Source organism: Ambystoma mexicanum, chromosome 14, assembly GCF_040938575.1.
Source record: "Ambystoma mexicanum isolate Mex_15411 chromosome 14, UKY_AmexF1_1, whole genome shotgun sequence".
Taxonomy (NCBI): Eukaryota; Metazoa; Chordata; class Amphibia; order Caudata; family Ambystomatidae; genus Ambystoma; species Ambystoma mexicanum.
In genome coordinates, this window is record NC_090940.1 from 37720258 (window position 1) to 37740983 (window position 20726).

A 20726-nucleotide genomic window follows, 5' to 3' on the forward strand; every position below is an offset into this window, starting at 1 on the left:
CACTGTATAGGCCTTGTATATATTTTCAAAGACACATTTTTTAAGGACTCTTTATGTGCGTTTTATTTTTAATAACGCAGCTGCTAGGTTTATTGTAATCTGTATATAAGGTCTTGTGCCCCTGTTAAAAAAAAAAAAAAACACAACATGCTGGTGTACTGGAAAAGTAAATAAAAGCTTTTACCAACTAAAAAGAACCGTGCACCAGCATGCCTTTTGACCTCCTTGTGTTTTCTCCATATGGTTTTTGGAGGCACCGGCCTGCCCGAACCTCTTGATCTGCTCTACCCTCACCTTCTTCCTAGCGAAGTACACCAGGGTGATCTCGAACTCAGGAGGGCGAGGTTTGGGAGACAGGTAAGAGGTGGCTGAAATTATAACTGAAGAGTTAAGCTGTATAATTTGTGCCCACCTACACCCGTCTCCCTATAAACTACGTTGGAAGATCATGCCGCTACAAGTAGAAAAACATCACAAAAGCGCTTGAAAGCACACTGGTCTCAGTTAGCATCTGAAGACCGAACAAGTGAAAGTTGAAAACTAAACGCCTAAAACAGGAGGCAAAATGTCCACTTACAAGCGATTAGCCAGACGCAACAAATCACTCACCACCTCAATTCTACATATACACAGTATTTCTTATTTGTCAAGCGTCAACTATCAGCAACCAATGACCAGTAGCATTTGCACATTCTGAGCCCTGCCCAAACCATCTTTGTACTTTTTCTGGTCAAAGAACAAGTAGCTCAAATGACCATATGTTGATTTATCGGTTAGATTGAAAGCGTAATGCCCACAACCACTGAAAATGGTGCGACATTTCACAGCCCATACTTTGTTTCCCCATCTACAATGCAGGAGGTAGTGCAGGCGGCACAGTTTCTAAGCTGGTCGTTTTTCCTTTTAGACTGGAAAGCGTTGGTTCCAAAGTGTGCTCAAGAAGCAATACAAAAAAAGAACGTGTGCCGTTCTAAACAAAAGTCAAAACGACGGTAAAAAAATGTATATTTTATTGCTTCCTGAGGACAAAACAGTGTGGTCCACTCTTCCAACCAGTAACTTCTTCCCAAATGCTTCAAGTGTGCCTTAGCGCAGTATTAGTGCTGTACAAACAAGTCATCATTAGCTGCCCACCACACACCCACTAACCATAAATCCTTCTGCGTCGCCCCTATACCCTATGGGCCCAGTGGGCAGGAGCAGTGATCCTCTACTGGATTACATTTTACTGCTCCTATACTTTTATTTTAAAAAGAACCGCTTCCCGAATGGTGTCTTTTTAAAATAAAAGTGTAGGAAGCCGTTCAAACTAGCACTTCAGTGCACTGCAGCAAATGTTTGCTTAAAACAGCAGGTTGATTTGTTTGGAGGTTTGTATTGTGCGTGGGAGGGGGTAGGCCATGGGATGGGGTTTGTGGGGAGCAGCAGTTCCACTACTACGTTTCATACACTTCGACCACTGTGACGCCATCCTGCTTCTTGCCTTATGTACTGAACACCATGGTCTGAAGAATGTTTAAGCAATAATCACCTGGTCGACGGGCTGGAATGGGGGGCAGCTGCACGGGGCAAGAGTCAACCAATGTCCCCGGGGCCGTTACCACCGGTTGGAGCCTGGGTTGCCAATCCAGTAACCTGGGGTGCCGAATGCCATGTCTTTTTTTAATGAATGAATATGGGGCCAGAAAGAAAACTAAGCACCGGCGGGGGCGCAGCTGAAGGCATCAGGTAAGTGGAGGTGGGAGGGATGAAGAAACGAAGGTGGGGAGGGGAGCGCAGGGTGGGAGGTAGATGGCAGGGGAAGCAGCCATCCGGTTGCTCGGAACGTGGGATTCAGCCCGCGATCTGAGCAACCCGATTGGTTGCTAATATTATATATAAACCAGGGACTGTACGACAAACATTGGCAGAGGAAAAGCCGCGAGCATCGTTTGTAGCTGCCTTGAGGACCACATTAAAATCTACCCATCAAACAAACCGGGCCATTCAGGAATAGTTAATGTGGCAAAGCATCTCGGCGCATGCGCCTTCAAACGTTGTGTTACGGTTCCCCAGAATAGTCAGCAAACCCTGCAAAGTATGGCTGAGCCTGTAAGAATAAGGGGCAGTCGGAGGGGCCCAGACATTTCTGATCAGTTTGCAGAGAAAACATTAAACAAACCCAAGTAGAATGAAAGGCGAAACGTTTCATGGGGAAATTTCAAAGTCATTTTTTCCTCAGCGTTTTTTTTTTTTTTTTAATATAAACTACTCATCCGAGTAGCTGAACGGTATGCCAATAAAAAAAAAACAAACGTTTATTTCTTGGAGCACAAGAAAAGTTCATGGCAAGTCCCAGAGCCGATGGTGTAGCAAGAGGGCGGGACACTGCCGCATGTCTGCATGTCTGCCACTGCGCCTAAACTGCTGAACATTAGCGTGCAGGTGCAGGGGGGGGTGGCTTCTCCCGTTGCGGCCGATGAGGCAGGTTTGCAAATGCTTGCTGTGCACGGCGCTGCTGCCGTATCCCCTGGGTTCCCCGTTTCTGCTCAGTGGCCCAAATCTTCAGGGAAAAGGAGCAGTTTGAGGTTTGCGTTTAACGTGCGGTGCACTTTGCTGACATCAAAGGCGGTGGCAAACTGTCCAATGGAAGGGCATGTATGGAATGTATACCTTGCAAAGCTAGCCAGGAAGTTAGTCAAGCAGGCTGGAGGGGTAGCAGAGGAGCTGGGATTGGTAGGATGCAGTAGCATGCAGGGCTCCTTGCCTCACTGGCTGAAGGGCTTTTGGGGGGAATCGGGACTTCTGCTGGACTGTCCACCTTGAATGTTGGTTATTGTACTCTGCTTGCCTCTGTGCGCTCTTCTCTTCCGCAGCCTTCGCGGCGCAGGGCGTAGGGGCCGCCATACTCTGGCCTTGCGCCGCTCCTGGCGATGCCAAAAAGGAAAGATGGACACGCCTGGCTGCTGTCGGGTGCTCCAGCTGAGGTAGCCCTGGACATCACTGCTGGAGAGGCGAGTGAAGAATGGACACCATCGCCTCCTCTGCTTCTTGGGGGGGGGGGGGGGGTTTCTGCAGTAGATACTTGTATTTTGTACAATTTCCTGTACACTGGTGAATAAAACAGTAATGTAAAATTAGGCAGGGATGAAATAAAAGATCAATACTGAAACCAGATAAAATAAAGAAACAACAAGTCCAGGTGTCACGTGCAACCGGCATCACAAGTGTATAGAAACACATGCAAACGTAGCTTGCGAAAGCTGGCACGAAGGCCTTGCCCCGACCAACAGCCGCGCTGCCGTGAAATAGGCAGCGAGCTGCTCCTATTACGCGGTGTTCAGTGCAGGGCGTGTAGCAATGTGTCAAAAAACGCGCCAGAGCAGGGCGAAAGCAACCGCAAAAATACCAAGCGTAGCCACGCCACGTTGCATGCACTAGCAGGCAGCCACTTCCGAATGCGCAATGCACATTTATAGAAACCCCAGCACTCACAGCGAGGGCTGGCGGAGATTGCAGGAGGATGCCCACATTCAGTACGTGGGCTGCGCAATAGAAACCCCAGCACTCACAGCGAGGGCTGGCGGAGATTGCAGGAGGGTGCCCACATTCAGTACGTGGGCTGCGCAAAGCACATTTATAGAAACCCCGGCACTCGCAGCGAGGGCTGGCGGAGATTGCAGGAGGGTGCCCACATTCAGTGCGTGGGCTGCGCAATGCACATTTATAGAAACCCCAGCACTCACAGCGAGTGCTGGGGAGATTGCAGGAGGGTGCCCACACTCAGTACGTGGGCTGCGCAATAGAAACCCCAGCACTCACAGCGAGGGCTGGCGGAGATTGCAGGAGGGTGCCCACACTCAGTACGTGGGCTGCGCAATAGAAACCCCAGCACTCACAGCGAGGGCTGGCGGAGATTGCAGGAGGATGCCCACATTCAGTACGTGGGCTGCGCAATAGAAACCCCAGCACTCACAGCGAGGGCTGGCGGAGATTGCAGGAGGGTGCCCACATTCAGTACGTGGGCTGCGCAATGCACATTTATAGAAACCCCGGCACTCGCAGCGAGGGCTGGCGGAGATTGCAGGAGGGTGCCCACATTCAGTGCGTGGGCTGCGCAATGCACATTTATAGAAACCCCAGCACTCACAGCGAGTGCTGGGGAGATTGCAGGAGGGTGCCCACACTCAGTACGTGGGCTGCGCAATAGAAACCCCAGCACTCACAGCGAGGGCTGGCGGAGATTGCAGGAGGGGGCCCACACTCAGTACGTGGGCTGCGCAATGCACAGTTATAGAAACCCCAGCACTCACAGCGAGGGCTGGCGGAGATTGCAGGAGGGTGCCCACACTCAGTACGTGGGCTGCGCAATAGAAACCCCAGCACTCACAGCGAGGGCTGGCGGAGATTGCAGGAGGATGCCCACACTCAGTACGTGGGCTGCGCAATAGAAACCCCAGCACTCACAGCGAGGGCTGGCGGAGATTGCAGGAGGTTGCCCACACTCAGTACGTGGGCTGCGCAATAGAAACCCCAGCACTCACAGCGAGGGCTGGCGGAGATTGCAGGAGGTTGCCCACACTCAGTACATGGGCTGCGCGATAGAAACCCCAGCACTCACAGCGAGGGCTGGCGGAGATTGCAGGAGGATGCCCACACTCAGTACGTGGGCTGCGCAATAGAAACCCCAGCACTCACAGCGAGGGCTGGCGGAGATTGCAGGAGGTTGCCCACACTCAGTACGTGGGCTGCGCAATAGAAACCCCAGCACTCACAGCAAGGGCTGGCGGAGATTGCAGGAGGTTGCCCACACTCAGTACGTGGGCTGCGCAATAGAAACCCCAGCACTCACAGCGAGGGCTGGCGGAGATTGCAGGAGGATGCCCACTCAGTACGTGGGCTGCGCAATGCAGTTATAGAAACCCCAGCACTCACAGCGAGGGCTGGCGGAGATTGCAGGAGGATGCCCACTCAGTACGTGGGCTGCGCAATGCACATTTATAGAAACCCCAGCACTCACAGCGAGGGCTGGCGGAGATTGCAGGAGGGTGCCCACATTCAGTGCGTGGGCTGCGCAATGCACATTTATAGAAACCCCGGCACTCGCAGCGAGGGCTGGCGGAGATTGCAGGAGGGTGCCCACATTCAGTGCGTGGGCTGCGCAATGCACATTTATAGAAACCCCGGCACTCGCAGCGAGGGCTGGCGGAGATTGCAGGAGGGTGCCCACATTCAGTGCGTGGGCTGCGCAATGCACATTTATAGAAACCCCAGCACTCACAGCGAGTGCTGGGGAGATTGCAGGAGGGTGCCCACACTCAGTACGTGGGCTGCGCAATAGAAACCCCAGCACTCACAGCGAGGGCTGGCGGAGATTGCAGGAGGGTGCCCACACTCAGTACGTGGGCTGCGCAATAGAAACCCCAGCACTCACAGCGAGGGCTGGCGGAGATTGCAGGAGGATGCCCACATTCAGTACGTGGGCTGCGCAATAGAAACCCCAGCACTCACAGCGAGGGCTGGCGGAGATTGCAGGAGGGTGCCCACATTCAGTACGTGGGCTGCGCAATGCACATTTATAGAAACCCCGGCACTCGCAGCGAGGGCTGGCGGAGATTGCAGGAGGGTGCCCACATTCAGTGCGTGGGCTGCGCAATGCACATTTATAGAAACCCCAGCACTCACAGCGAGTGCTGGGGAGATTGCAGGAGGGTGCCCACACTCAGTAACGTGGGCTGCGCAATAGAAACCCCAGCACTCACAGCGAGGGCTGGCGGAGATTGCAGGAGGGTGCCCACACTCAGTACGTGGGCTGCGCAATGCACAGTTATAGAAACCCCAGCACTCACAGCGAGGGCTGGCGGAGATTGCAGGAGGGTGCCCACACTCAGTACGTGGGCTGCGCAATAGAAACCCCAGCACTCACAGCGAGGGCTGGCGGAGATTGCAGGAGGATGCCCACACTCAGTACGTGGGCTGCGCAATAGAAACCCCAGCACTCACAGCGAGGGCTGGCGGAGATTGCAGGAGGTTGCCCACACTCAGTACGTGGGCTGCGCAATAGAAACCCCAGCACTCACAGCGAGGGCTGGCGGAGATTGCAGGAGGTTGCCCACACTCAGTACGTGGGCTGCGCAATTAGAAACCCCAGCACTCACAGCAAGGGCTGGCGGAGATTGCAGGAGGTTGCCCACACTCAGTACGTGGGCTGCGCAATAGAAACCCCAGCACTCACAGCGAGGGCTGGCGGAGATTGCAGGAGGATGCCCACTCAGTACGTGGGCTGCGCAATGCACAGTTATAGAAACCCCAGCACTCACAGCGAGGGCTGGCGGAGATTGCAGGAGGATGCCCACACTCAGTACGTGGGCTGCGCAATAGAAACCCCAGCACTCACAGCGAGGGCTGGCGGAGATTGCAGGAGGGTGCCCACACTCAGTACGTGGGCTGCGCAATGCACATTTATAGAAACCCCGGCACTCGCAGCGAGTGCTGGGGGAGATTGCAGGAGGGTGCCCACATTCAGTACGTGGGCTGCGCAATGCACAGTTATAGAAACCCCAGCACTCACAGCGAGGGCTGGCGGAGATTGCAGGAGGATGCCCACACTCAGTACGTGGGCTGCACAATGCACAGTTATAGAAACCCCAGCACTCACAGCGAGGGCTGGCGGAGATTGCAGGAGGATGCCCACACAGTACGTGGGCTGCGCAATAGAAACCCCAGCACTCACAGCGAGGGCTGGCGGAGATTGCAGGAGGATGCCCACACTCAGTACGTGGGCTGCGCAATGCACATTTATAGAAACCCCGGCACTCGCAGCGAGGGCTGGCGGAGATTGCAGGAGGGTGCCCACATTCAGTACGTGGGCTGCGCAATGCACATTTATAGAAACCCCGGCACTCGCAGCGAGGGCTGGGGGAGATTGCAGGAGGATGCCCACACTCAGTACGTGGGCTGCGCAATGCACATTTATAGAAACCCCGGCACTCGCAGCGAGGGCTGGCGGAGATTGCAGGCGGGTGCCCACATTCAGTGCGTGGGCTGCGCAATGCACATTTATAGAAACCCCGGCACTCCCAGCAAGGGCTGGGGAAGATTGCAGGAGGGTGCCCACATTCAGTACGTGGGCTGCGCAATGCACATTTATAGAAACCCCGGCACTCACAGCGAGTGCTGGGGGAGATTGCAGGAGGGTGCCCACATTCAGTACGTGGGCTGCGCAATGCACATTTATAGAAACCCCGGCACTCGCAGCGAGGGCTGGCGGAGATTGCAGGAGGGTGCCCACATTCAGTACGTGGGCTGCGCAATGCACATTTATAGAAACCCCGGCACTCGCAGCGAGGGCTGGGGGAGATTGCAGGCGGGTGCCCACATTCAGTGCGTGGGCTGCGCAATGCATATTTATAGAAACCCCGGCACTCACAGCGAGGGCTGGCGGAGATTGCAGGAGGGTGCCCACATTCAGTGCGTGGGCTGTGCAATGCACATTTATAGAAACCCCGGCACTCACAGCGAGGGCTGGCGGAGATTGCAGGAGGGTGCCCACATTCAGTGCGTGGGCTGTGCAATGCACATTTATAGAAACCCCGGCACTCACAGCGAGGGCTGGCGGAGATTGCAGGAGGGTGCCCACATTCAGTACGTGGGCTGTGCAATGCACATTTATAGAAACCCCGGCACTCACAGCGAGGGCTGGCGGAGATTGCAGGAGGGTGCCCACACTCAGTATGTGGGCTGCGCAATGCACATTTATAGAAACCCCGGCACTCACAGCGAGGGCTGGCGGAGATTGCAGGAGGGTGCCCACACTCAGTACGTGGACTTTCTTCACTTTCACGGAGCACAGAACTTCGGTGTTTCTTATAAAATTGTTTTTAATGTGGAATATTTAACATCGAGTCTCGCCGCGGTTCTATGGGTCAAGCCCAGGGCGACCTGCGCGTGCACCTTTTAAGGTGCTCAGGAATAGAAGCTGCTTCCCCCAACACTAAAGAATAGGTCCAGGCCATTGTCTAGATAGAGAACACAAATGTCCTTTTGTGCACCTGATGTAAATCAATGTATCTGTGCGTGGACAGCACGAATAGGCTGCCAGCACATTTCGAATTTATAAGCGCCACCACGAAAAGAGGCATGCAAAAAGCGCTTGAAAACTGTTTACAACGGGAGGCGTGCCCAAAGGATTGCCATTTTTTCTAAAAAGGTCGAGCCACTACTCCATCCAAAGGCAGGATTATTACTGCAGCCCAGGAAGAGTCCCGACTCCATTTCAAGGCAGGATTATTACTGCAGCCCAGCAAGAGTCCCGACTCCATCCCAAGGCAGGATTATTACTGCAGCCCAGGAAGAGTCCCGACTCCATCCCAAGGCAGGATTATGACTGCAGCCCAGGAAGAGTCCCCGACTCCATCCAAAATCAGGATTATTACTGCAGCCCAGGAAGAGTCCGACTCCATTCCAAGGCAGGATTATTACTGCAACCCAGCAAGAGTCCCGACTCCATTCCAAGGCAGGATTATTACTGCAGCCCAGCAAGAGTCCCGACTCCATTCCAAGGCAGGATTATTACTGCAGCCCAGGAAGAGTCCCGACTCCATCCCAAGGCAGGATTATGACTGCAGCCCAGGAAGAGTCCCGACTCCATTCCAAGGCAGGATTATTACTGCAGCCCAGGAAGAGTCCCGACTCCATTCCAAGGCAGGATTATGACTGCAGCCCAGGAAGAGTCCCCACTCCATCGCAAGGCAGGATTGGGACTGCAGCCCAGGAAGAGTCCCGACTCCATCCCAAGGCAGGATTATTACTGCAGCCGAGGAAGAGTCCTGACTCCATTCCAAGGCAGGATTATTACTGCAGCCCAGGAAGAGTCCCGACTCCATCCCAAGGCAGGATTAATACTGCAGCCCAGGAAGAGTCCCACCTACATGTCAAGGCAAGATTAGGAGTGCAGCCCAGGAAGAGTCCTGACTCCATCACAAGGCAGGATTATTACTGCAGCCCAGCAAGAGTCCCGACTCCATCCCAAGGCAGGATTATTACTGCAGCCCAGGAAGAGTCCCGACTCCACCCCAAGGCAGGATTATTACTGCAGCCCAGGAAGAGTCCCACCTACATGTCAAGGCAAGATTAGGAGTGCAGCCCAGGAAGAGTCCTGACTCCATCACAAGGCAAGGTTATTACTGCAGCCCAGCAAGAGTCCCGACTCCATCCCAAGGCAGGATTATTACTGCAGCCCAGGAAGAGTCCCGACTCCATCCCAAGGCAGGATTATTACTGCAGCCCAGGAAGAGTCCTGACTCCATCACAAGGCAGGATTATTACTGCAGCCCAGGAAGAGTCCCCGACTCCATCCAAAATCAGGATTATTACTGCAGCACAGAAAGGACCACAAGCCACCTCGAGGCAGTGTAGGGTGCAAGCAGCATAGTTTCTGGCCTTACTCTGATTGGAGTGATAGTCTCACCAGAAGACAAACTGCAACGCTACCCTTCTGTCAGAACCTTATCCCGAGGCCCTGCAAGTATTTGGGAAAGACAATTGATTCAAACTACAATAAAAACAGGAACAGATGCAGCAATTGTGCTACATGCGGCCCAACTCTGGATGCAGGGTCCTATAGATTCCGGGAGACTCGCACGAAGCATGGCTAGTGCTGTGCAGCTTTTCCCCAGATGGAAAGGCTGGGCCAGCCAGACTATGGATGCAGGGTCCTATAGATTCCGTGAGACTCACAGGAAGCATGCCTAGTGCTGCGTGGGTATTCCCCGGATGGAAAGGCTGGCGAGGCCCGACTCTGGATGCAGGGCCCTATAGTTTCTGGGAGACTCACAGGAAGCATGCCTAGTGGTGCTGCGCGGCTATTCCCCGGATGGAAAGGCTGGCGCGGCCTGACTCTGGATGCAGGGTCCTATAGTTTCCGGGAGACTCACAGGAAGCATGCCTAGTGCTGTGCGGGTATTCCCCAGATGGAAAGGCTGGCGTGGCCCGACTCTGGAAGCAGGGTCCTATAGTTTCCGGGAGACTCACAGGAAGCATGCCTAGTGCTGCGCGGCTATTCACTGGATGGCAAGGCTGGCGCGGCCCGACTCTGGATGCAGGGTCCTATAGTTTCCGGCACACTCACAGTAAGCAAGCCTAGTGCTGCGTGGGTATCCCCGGATGGAAAGGCTGGCTTATCAAGGCACTGGCAGGAAGGTCTTGTATGTTCCGTAGGGTATCTACCCACATTCAGTCAGCATGGCCTTCTCCAAGCTTCCTGCTTTTCCCACCTTTAAAAATCTACATTAAACAACTAAAGCAAATCCTCCAATATCCTCCCCAAAATGGGAGTCACCAGATTCAACTTCAGCAGGCTTCTTCCCGAGAAACAAAAAGCACAGATGTGTATTCAGTTTTTACAGACCTTCCAGTCACACTGGTCTTGGCCTCTGCCGTCTTCATGACCATTTGTGTTATTTGTAGGCCTCGCACGGACACGCAAGGCTTTGAAAGGGGGTTGGTTTATAGCCACCCTTCTGTGTACTTGGAAACGTTGTTGGATGTAACACTTAAGGTTCCCCGTTTGAAGGAGTGCACTAGCTTTTGCACACCAGTGTTCTAGGTACTGTTCCTCCCTTCCCAACATCAATTGATGATTCAGCCTCTTAGTGCAGGAGGATGGAGCTTGAACCCGGACGCAGGACAAAGTGAGAAACGCACTGGCTTGGTTTCACTTGAATCCGTTTCCACGCTGTGCATTTATTTTTTTAATTTTTTTTTTTTTTTTTTAACATGAATCGATTCAATTACGGAGTCAATGTTCAAAGTACATGTTTTGTTCTCTAAACCAAGCGGTTTGTATGACCTAGTGGTTTGCCCTGGTGCCAGGGGCTCTAGTGCTCTCCATTTACACTGAATTGAATTACTCTATGAACATTGGTATTTTAAGTGAAAGGTGGCCCCCACCGTATCGCTTGCTTTTATTCATAGGTGGGCAGCGGGATCACCTCCGGAGTACTGTGCAGACATTGTTATGACTGTCACCAACCATTGGGTGCCACTCCCCCAGGGAAAGAGTACTCTCACGCTGCAGAGCTTGGGATGAGCACTGCTGAAGAGTCCTAGTGTTAGGACTGCTCATAGAAAAATTGACAAATCAAGTGGAAAAGGGAAATTGCAAAGCATTGCGGCCAAGTGCTTGCCTGGACGCCATATACAATCTGTCTAATCCCGGTTGTTAGCTTCCATTGTACTTCATAAACACGAACATAAAAAAGGTCCGTTTTAAAATGCATGCTGTGGTGGGTCGGAAGAAAGAGTTAGACACATTTAATAAAAATTAAAAGAATAATGCCTAGCTCTCCCTATTGCTAGAGAATATCCCCATCTGAAGGCACTAAAAGGGTGCTGGTCAGAAGTTCAAACTATCTGACCCTACCACTAAACAGAACGAAAGTAAATGAGCTAGAAGGTGGCCTTCCCTTCTCCGTGGATAGTCTTGATTACATGTTCCTTTTTGGCTCATATCATTTAGCTTATTCTCCTTGGATATGCTCTCAACTCTTGTAGTGCTTCAAAATAACTCTTGGGTCTCGTGCTTTCTGTGGCCCCATTTTCGGAGTACTTTTCCTTCCAGTAGTTCCTCACACTTATACAGATGTTTTTACCAATCTCTTTGCCGAGGCTTTCCTAAATTAGCTTTGCCTCGATTCCCCTTTAGGCTTTCTTTTGCCAAGGATTCTCTCAGCAGTCATTGGCGAGCCCTCCTCTTTCTCGTTATGTGCATATGGGTTGTACTTTCTTCAACCTTCCACTCTGCAGATATGCCTTTCTTCCCAGGATTTTAGTGCCCAGTCTGTTGGCTCCCACCTGGGTTGCTTAAATCTCTTTCATATATGGCTTTCTTCAATGCCGTCTCATCGTCAGGACTGGGACAAGTTTCTTTCTTCTAGTGACACCAGTCTCCCCCGACCAGGTTATTTGTTTCTCTGGTTTTTATAGTTCCAAACATTCCATTGTATATTTTCTCTCCCATCCTTAGGATGGTGACAAGTCACTTCACGCATGTCTCCCCGGGGTCCTCCTGCTATTCCCAATTCCCCCGGTTCAATCTCGTTATGCAGACAAAGGTTTCAGGGCTCAGCTCTTGCACGGGTACCGCTTCTCACTGCTCGGATTCCCGTTCTTGGTTCCATGCAGGGTGCCTGCCTTCTACAGACGCTGGTGTTCAGGATTCCAGTCTCAGTGCCGTTCCTTGGGCGTCCTGCCCACCACTCTGCAAAATGTGGTCATGCCACTACCAGATATTTCTTCTTCGGTTCCTTGTCGTACCTCTTCCTTTACGGTTGCACACACCAGGGGACTCCGGCATCTTGCACAGCGTTTCTCTGCCTCTTCCAAAATAGGCTCCGCGACCTGCCTCGACTCCACCATCACACGTGATAATGTCTGGGGGGATTCCAGTGCGTATAGCATTCTCCTTCTGCTCCGACTCACAGTTAAATACACATCTCTTTTTCCACATAGGTTTCTTTTTACATTGTCTTCAGCCGAAACATAAAGCTGCCACACTACTCTTCAGAGAAAATAGTAGCAGCAAATTGCGCCTTTGTCTTTAGGCGATAGGCGGTGGCATGATACACGTGGCCCCTTGCTGCCACCCACCAGCCTCACGGGCAGAGCGAGCCAGCACACACTCACCATTGCTAAGCCCTAACCATGCTGCCTCCACCTCCATGAAAATTGATCCCGCCATTTCTTGCCCACTATGGCGTGTGAGGAACTCATGGTGACAACTAGTGATCACAGTTCAAGGGTGTTTATTGAACAGTGAAATACTGTATGCAGGTGTGAAAAACGCCTGATCTAAACCTAAATCTAAGATGGGAGCAAGCATCAACCATCAAATAAAAAAAACAAACAAAGCAGTCCTGGTGGTGGTGTGTCAAATCAAAATTCCTATACTAAGAAACCTATTGCCAAAACATCACAACTAATACAAAAAGGGGTGTGGGATAGTTCTCAAGAAACAGTGGCAGTGTTCTCAAATAATATGTCAGGATGCATTAGCCTGCGTCTCCCTTCCCCACGTTTTGGACAAGGGGTAAAATGGGAGCTTGAAGCACATTACAGTCTCAGGCTACTCCAGCACGAGACAACAGTTCCAACGGCAGCTTTCGGGACACACTTTTGGGCTTTCTCAGCTTCAGCTTTTAACCCTCAAGCTTTGTTATAGGGGCCAAGTCTTGTTTCACTTGAAAGTCTTTCGCCTTCGAGGACCCGAAGAGTTTAAACAACAAAACAAAAGTTCCTTTAAAAAATGAAAGTTCTTTTCCAATGTTTGCTGGCTGATGGGTTCACCAATGGGTCCCCCTCTTCTGGATGCGGACCCTTTCTCGATAAGATCCCAAAATATATATTACAGTTCATTTATCAACTTGGGTGACAGCTTCACCCCTGATCTCCCCCGGTCGGGTTCAGATCCCTCTTACAGGATTTCTTTTCCCTTGGTTTCTCAATGTTCACTTTTACTGTGAGATTCACTTCCCTTTCTTTCACAGTGTTTGTAGATTAAAGTCTTTCGATTGTACAGGGATAATGCTTGAACATCTGTATGACCACTTTGACCGATTTAGTCAGCCCTTCTACAGCCTTCTGGTACTTGCAGTTTTTCTCAGATGGGGCTCGGCCAGTCTCTCTCAAGTAAACACACACATGGTGCCGCTTTCCCTCTGCAGTTAAAGTTCATCAAGTTTGTTTCAAAGGTTGCCACTTTGCGATTCTCATACATCACAGCCCGGTTCTTATCGGTTTTCCCCTCGACTCAACGGCTGTTTCGAACCGCTTGGCTGTTGGCTCCTCTGGAGTCAAGGCTGGTACCACAGGTGCCGGAACTTTCCTCGCTCCTGCTTATTGGCATAGGCTTGCCCCATGTACCGTTGACATCTGCTGCAGGACACTCGTGTTCTTGTTTGCGGTTTTAGGCTCTCTTCCACAAAAGGTTCTGGGGGCCTGGGACGAAAAGGATAAGGTCATTTCTCTCCTCAGCACCCTCTCGCTTCCTACCGCCTTTCTCAGTCTCTTGAACTGCCACGTGGTAGCCGTCTAGTCGTGCTGTCTGCCATGCCCGCCTTGTCCATACTGTTCTCTCAGGCTCCACCTTTTATCTCTGTGAGGAAGGGAAAGAGCAAGGGCCATCAGGTGTGTGTGTGATTCTGATCAGTTGCCTGACTTTGCCTGACCCTTGTATTGGGACAAGTCAGGTAACCGGCTTAGTTTGAAAGTAGTTAGAAAGGGGGTTGGGGGGGGGGGGGTGGTTTGGAATGTCCTCCGTGAGAGGATGGGGAAAAGGTTTAACAGGAAGGGGATACTGCGTCTCACCCATTGTCCCACTCCTACTCCCTGAGGACCCCCCATCCAGGTGATCCTCCCTCAATGGTCCGCCCCCAGGAACTGGATCCAATAGTGATGGCTGTGCCCTGGCCACCTAGATGACAGATCCCCGGGGACTAACTAGGGAGACACCTTCAGGTTTCTCATAGGCGCCCAACTCCCCTCCTATGCAAACTACAACCCAAAGGATGCTGTATAACAAATTGTCGCCCTCTCCTCAAACATTCCGAACCCTCATGAGACACGACCACATGACAGACCTATTGCTGGCCACAAACGCTCACAGCTCATACACTGGCCTCCTCCAACACCTCACCTGATAATGTGATGTACGCCCCGATGCCTAGAGCTCCATACCCACTACACGGATGCATAACTCGGTTTTATATGCTACCGGTACTTGTGATGCTGCATGCTCTGCCTCATGCCAGCTGCCAACGTCTTTTACACCCGTGATGTTCACAACTCCAGTCTCTGCCGCTGTGCATGGTGCTACTAATAGCCCTCCTGCCACTAAAAGGACGCCCCTGTACCATGCCCACCAGCCCTATACCCAGCCATGCTGTTACCTGAGCCCACCACCGATTGTTGAAGGAAAACATGTCACTGACAGCCCTCCCAGCGACCGTGCCCACACCATCACAAAGCCTCTTAGTATCCAAATGCTCCCTGCACCTCCCCCCCAGCCCTCCATCTACCTGGTTTGGCTTGTGTTAAGATGGATTTCTAAACTCAGACCTGGTGGGCAGGAGTTTAGGAGGTCACCCTTGTTTGGTAGAACTGGGGAACCTTCTGGAAAAACCAGACCAATCTACGGTAGCTTGGCAGGCAGTCAAGACCAAGCCTCAGAGTGGTGAAAGTGATCGGGAGCACAGATAGCAAAACTCCACAGATTACTCTTAGACAGATGTATCAAAAATACAATTATTATAGGCCTTATAATCAAAACACACTTCAACCAGTTATGAAGAAACAATACCGCACACGATCATACACTAACATATATACAATAATGCGATTAGTCTGAGGATGAGGACGACTTGTAACAGAAAGGTGTTAAATCAACACAGATATCAGTTTTAGCAGTCCTTCAACAATCCCTAAACGTAGGTAGTCCAGCCCTACAAAGAGAGGAGCCTAGCGCTCAAAGTACAGTTGTGCATTAACAACGCGCGGTCGTGCGTAAACAAAAAAGCGAGTTCTCTTCAGGGGCCTGTCGCTGCTTAGGAAGGGGCTTGAGGCGATGAATAATTTACTATTCCTAGAAGAGGGTCTACCCTTGCAGATAGAGCGGCTTTCGGGTGGGTTCAGGAATAGCTGGAAAGCGCAGGCTATCCCAGCCACGCTGAGAATCTTTTGAGGGACACTTGTGTGTAAAAAGTGAATGGATGTGCTAGGGGGCCACCAGTACGTTAGGAAAGTACTCACCGACACTCGACAGTCCGGATCAAACTTAGCCCACTTCACCTGTTGGGGTTAACCCTGCAGTTTCAGGATGCTCCGGCTCTCAGCAGCTGCAGTACAGGACGATCGTCCGTGACGGGATGTTTGTATTTTCTCAGCTCTTGAAGTAAGAAGGCTAGTTCTGGTGCAGCTCATCTCAAAACATGGGGGGCAAGAACTACAAGCACTTTCAGTGATGGTCACCACAGCGGGGCGACGCAGGGACCACAAAAGCTCGTGGTGTGGCGCACTCTCGTAAATCACAACCCAGAGCAGCTAGGATGAATTTTAGCGGGAGAGGGACCAGGACGACAAGCTAACTATTCCCGGAGTCTCAACTCGGGGTGGTAGCGTTCCTGTGCAATACCATGGGTTCGAGCTGCTCAGTTCACTGGATGGCCCATGAACACTCTGAAGAGGCTCTTTTCGAGGTTAAGTATTAGAGGCCGAGAGTAGTAGTTCCAAGTACTCCAAAAGGGGCAAATTGCTCTTGCAGGCCTTCTTGGTAGGATGAAGAAACAGGGGTCCAACGGGACAACAGCAGGGTCAGTGTGCCAAACCTTCCAAGCACGTCACCATCGGTTCATCGAGTCTGCTTTCTTGTTAAGGATACTTGGCTCCTTATGAGTTTTGGTATGAGCCTCAGTAGATCGACCTGGAATGGATGCAGAGCCCCTTCTCTTATCCGAGATTCGGTTCACTCCCAAATCTCAGATAGCCAATGCAAGATCTGCTCTCTTGCATGCACGCCCGACATGGGCCAATCGTGTCCCACAGTGGTTCCAGTCATTCAGGCCTACTAGACATACTGGCACCAGTAGTGTGGATTGGGATCAGACAGTCCCAACCCTCTTCCTGGGCACTAGCACACGTGACATGCAGGAGCTAGCGAAAGTTGCAGTTTTTGCAAAGGCTGCATGCCCAAATAAGGAATACTGGGTAGCTCGACCAGGGGCAAGGCAAAAGGTACAAAATGGCCAAAGGACAGAACAAAAGACTTTGTGGCACTGCCATTTTCAGCACTGGCAACAGTCTTGCAGTCAATGCGGTATGCTCCATAAAAACCAAGTAAAAATACTTTAAAAGTAAACTGCTGCCACCAATTCGTCCTAGGCACACTTTTACGTACACCAAAAAATCCTTAGAGGGTGGCTACAGCCATAAAAGAAAAGGACCCGAATGTGCGATACTGTAAAATACATGGCACATAGATAAAAAGCTACCAAGAAATCACAACAAAGTCGAAGACTAAGGGAAACTGTTTCCCAGTACTGACGTGTTCGTTTCCCCATAACAAATTAACGAAAGCCCAGAGGAGCGCAGCTGAAGGCTGTGCTTCACTGGAAAAAGTCAGGGTTGGTACTCCAAACAAAACCAAAAAGTTTGGGGGGGGGGGGTGGTTCACAAATGGAGGGAAAATTGCACCCAAGGGAAATCTTTCCTAACAGCTTGGATAGGCTCACTAAGTCACAGCAGAAGCCCAACAACCATCTACACATGTCACACAGTACTACCCACACCTATCACCATAGGCCTCACAGATTATGGGACCTATCAATCAACTGCACATTTTCCACGTTGCCTAGGGCACCCCCCCCGCAGCACCAAGAAAGCCCCCCCTCATGCCTACCCTGCACTCCACTAACACCACACTCACCAACCCACTCACACCCTCTACCTCGTACTTTCCAGAAGCGCACATGGTACCTTGTCTGGCCATAGCCCGCCTACACAGACATTGGTCGAGATGGAAGGACCCCCCCCCCCCCATTCGCCAGAACAAACATCACCCCCCAAATTATCACAACCCCACACACCAACACCTTGCACTACAGCTACCATCAAGCCCCTCCCTACACACCACCACCGCCCTCTGCCATACCCCCCTCCTGACATTCCCAGCCTCACTTCACCCCTGCTCCCCTAATACCTCTGCACCCATCTCATGCACACTCAAACCCCCTACTCCATCTGTGCTCATGCCCCGGACATCCACAACCTCATACTTGCAAATAAGCTTGACCTGCTGGCCATAACAGAAACCTGGTGGCATGAGACAGCGGGATGCCCCCCAATCCCTTGCTCTACCCACCGGATACTCCACCTTATGAGCCAACAGACAGGGCAACCAAGAAGTCGCTGTCGCCATTATCTCCAAATTTACCCTACTTAACTCCTACCTGCTAAGAATGAATCCTCCCCCAAACCACCAACATCATACTACTCCAACCCACTCATGCGAGCGCACAAGGTGCTGACATCCCCCTGCTCATTGCACCTCCCACCCCCTCCTCAAGACGAAAACCAAATGTATACTCCTAGGTGATTTTAACTTAGGCTTCAAGGACCCAGCTGATCAGAAGGCCTCTGCCCTCACTGCTACTCTCAACAAGATGAACAGAAGCATCCGGAAGAATCCTGTCTACCAACACTCCCTTCCAAGTCTCTTCCGTTGAACCACTACCATGGACAGATCATTCACAGATCTGCTTCACCATGGCTGCCACCACCTCCAACATCACCCACGAAACAGGTGACTGACCGCCCATCACTGCCAGACATACCCGTAAACTCACTGTAGAACAACTGACCCCCGCCCCTGCCCCCCACTATCCTGGCCTCCCTCACAACAGCACCCATCAGCGCCAACCCTGAAGTCATTCTTTCGGCATACAATTCCATGCTCCTGAGCGCACTAGGCAAGCATGCCCCCTCAAAACCTCTACCTTAAAAAAAAAAAGCAACTCCCAGAACTAGTTCACAAAAGAACCAATCAACCTGTGCAAACAAAAACGTGCCCTTGAACATCTTTGGAGAAAAATCGCAACCCCTATGAACAAAGAAGCCTCTAACGGCTCAGCAAGTGCTTACAAATTAGCAATCTTCCCACCAAAGCCAACATTTATAATGTTAGCATCAGAGTGAGCCGAGTGTTGGCTGTCTTGCTCATCTGTTTTTCGGCACAATTGCAGCTCGCTAGCCTGCCTAACATTTCTATTGAAGCCTCCTTTCAAAACCCCTGGCCAGTCATGGAGCGACATACAGTGAGCAGAGTGTTGGCTGCGTTGCCTATGGGGACGTGGTGACACAAGCTTTGCTTTTTTCGTATGCCGAGAACACGACAGACGAAAACACAGGTGAGCGGGCCACCTTCATAGTGTTCTAATTCATTGAAACCACCAAGTGATTCTTTATCGGCAGGAGAGAGAGCACAAACGTGATTCATTGGGTGGTTTGAGGGACGCCAAAACCTTGCTGCAAGAGTCGCATGGGGGTGTTGAATGCCAGGGGCTGATCAAAGTATTGAACAGAAAAATGCCGGCAAAACCTTCCAAAGCTATTGTGTCAAATGAAATCCCTGCTATTCTCCAAGCTGTCGAGAGATGAACGCAACAGGTGATTATCGCTGGTTTTCTCCCACATAAGGAGCTTTGACCTGACTGACGCTGAGATTCTGCAAACTGAATCCACGCTCGATTTCCTCCTTTCCAACCATTGCGACATGGGTAAGCTAAGTCTGCCTTTAGTGCCGGATGAGAGCCAGTCACCTGAGGCTTCGCTTCAAAAGGTCCACACGAGGCCCCTTCTTAATGCTGGCATATCACCGGCAGAAAGTGCCACCTATGGTGATTGAGGCCCCAGCCTGTTTGAGCTCTCTGCAGCAGCGTTAATCTCCGGTCCTCGGCTGACGTCCTGGGTAATGGCTCTAAAACAATGGACCAGTCTCATCTCAATTTATGCTCTTGGAGCACCCCAATGAGGATGATAAAAGCTTGGCTCAAGCTCTGCTCCTTAAGTCACCTGGGGAGTGAGGTCCCCCAACTTAGCACCAAAGCCACCTTCGTGCCTTCTTGCCAAGACGACACCCCTGCGATATTGTAATTTCCTTTTTCCTCAGGTCTATGCGACCGAACGCATACCTTTCAGAACCAGTCTCTTTCCTCGCCACCTACGTCGCATAGATGACTCGTATTTTTTCTCCCAAACCTTAAGAGGGCACACAAAATGGTCCCAAATCATCTGCTTTTTCTTCGCATTGCCAGATAATGTCTGCCCAAACTAACTCACTGGCTCCATTTCTCAAACTATATGCAACGGCTAATGAGACCGTGAAAGATCAAGCCACATTGTTCTAAGTAATTTACATTGAATCCTTTATTACATCTTTGCAATCTCGAGCAGATCAAGAGTTGGAATGTGCTAACGTGATCAGAAGAAACTTCAAGATCTTCTTGAGGTGGAAAGGTCTGATGTCGGTTCCAAAAAAAGAAGAGGAAATTAAATAGAATTAGTCCAAAAAAGATGACATGCCAAAAAAACAAAAAAAAAAACTGTTTGCAAATAAGGCCCAATCATTTATAAAGGAATCTTCCACTCCGCCAAGGCTCATCATACTCAGAAGCCCAGGAAAAGGTGAGGATTCAATCGGATTTGGGTTTACCACCTCAGCGCTTGGACACTTCAAGGATCGATGATATCTGTGGCAAAGATTGGTCCGAGGAAAATGGTTCTACTGCAGCAGATTTACTTAAATTGGTCTACCTACACGGTCGAAGACAACAAATCGATGCTTGAGAGTCCAGTAGCTCAGTCGTTTTGCTCTGTGCATCTAGCCACCTCGATGACCACGTTGGATTCTACATATTGGAACCCTACGACGACCATGGGGGAGCCGATTGAAAAAACAAAAATGTACCTTTGAATCCACCTACCAAATACCCTAATCTGCAAATGCCAAAAATCGACAAGTCCATTTTTGACGCTTGCAGAAAAAAAGCTTATTTGCCCAAAAATTTGATTTTCTAAAACTTCCAAATGGAGAGATAATGAAAAAGGTTGACTTGCGGCTACCTCTGACATCCCAGACACATCAATTTGACCCACGTAGTGTCTCTCACACTTAGACTGCCCAAGAGAAATCACTCGCC

At 51.1% G+C, this 20726-nt stretch overlaps 1 protein-coding gene across 1 annotated transcript in view; it reads right to left on the minus strand.

Annotated features, from left to right (window-relative positions):
* Positions 1-20726, minus strand: part of ARHGAP5 (Rho GTPase activating protein 5) — a 513384-nt gene that overhangs the window by 457115 nt on the left and 35543 nt on the right. The window lies entirely within an intron of this gene.